The sequence below is a fragment of the Theobroma cacao genome, chromosome 5 (assembly GCF_053813885.1).
Source record: "Theobroma cacao isolate CCN51 chromosome 5, ASM5381388v1, whole genome shotgun sequence".
In the NCBI taxonomy this organism is placed as follows: domain Eukaryota; kingdom Viridiplantae; phylum Streptophyta; class Magnoliopsida; order Malvales; family Malvaceae; genus Theobroma; species Theobroma cacao.
Window position 1 is genome coordinate 39,848,087 of NC_142643.1, and position 1,210 is coordinate 39,849,296.

Consider the following 1,210-nt stretch of genomic DNA (forward strand, 5'->3'; position numbering starts at 1 on the left):
TATTATATTTTTCTATTTTTGAGCTAATAATATTGCATTTTCTATTATATAGTTTACAGTATTATTCGCCATTGTTCATTATTACTAAATGTTTCTTTTCTATACTAATATCTACTTTATTTCTCATGGTCTATATAGACACATATTATTTCATATAACCGACTATCCTATTTGATCATTATATATAGGTATTTTTTTTAAAACAAAACGTTATTGCATTCACACATTAAATGAAAAATACCAATTGAAAATAATAAACACATCTAATAAGCCGAAACCCCGCCCAACAGAAAAAACCAAACCAAATTTAACAGAGAAATCCATTACCTAGCTGGGATTTTGTCTAAACCAAGATTCAGCAAGACCTTTAAGTGGGCCAATGGATTAACCCGACTCCAAGGGATAGCAATGGGATTGCTGCAAAGTGGGTTTCAGCTGACCCGCTCCAAAATCTCCAACCCTCTTCTCCTGCAACACCGTCCGATGGTTTTTTAGCTTGCTTCAAAGTGATGTCGTTTCAAGCACTTTCCTCCACTAAACCCTAACTATAAAATGGTTATTTTCCTTCCTTTTCAAACGGCATGCCCTCTCTCTGCTCTCCTTTCTTGAACAACTCCTCTCTTTTTCGCTTTTTGTTTTCCCTTTTTTTGGTTTCCTATTTTTTCTTAAAATCGTTCGAGGTATTTCCATTTTTTCTACTGTTTTCTATTTATACGTGCGGCACCCTCTATTACTGTCCATTGGATGTTGTTTTCCTGTCCTCTGCCAAGGCGTGTGATTGCCCCTGGCAGAGGCAATTTGTTTGCTCTTGTACGGTTGTTTTGGGCCTACTGGCCTTGTGTCTTTTTATTTTTCCTTACTTCCAAAACATTCCTACGTCAAACTTGTTTTGATCTTAAATTCATGTTTTAATTTCGTTTTTCTTAATTAAACATGATTGGGCATATTTTAATTAACGGGCTCTACATTAAACCCGATTTTTAAGCTTCAATGGCCATTTAGTATAAATCCATATGCCTAGTCACATATGGCTCAGATGAGATCCAAATAAGATTTGGGACTTTTGAAAGGATTACGATAAAAAATAAATTAAAATGAATAAAAAAGGAAAATGATAAAAATAAAATAAAAAATGAAATCGATATATTAAAAAAAGGTAATATGAAATTTGAAAAACAAGAAAACTTTGCTATAAATGACAATTCTTGCA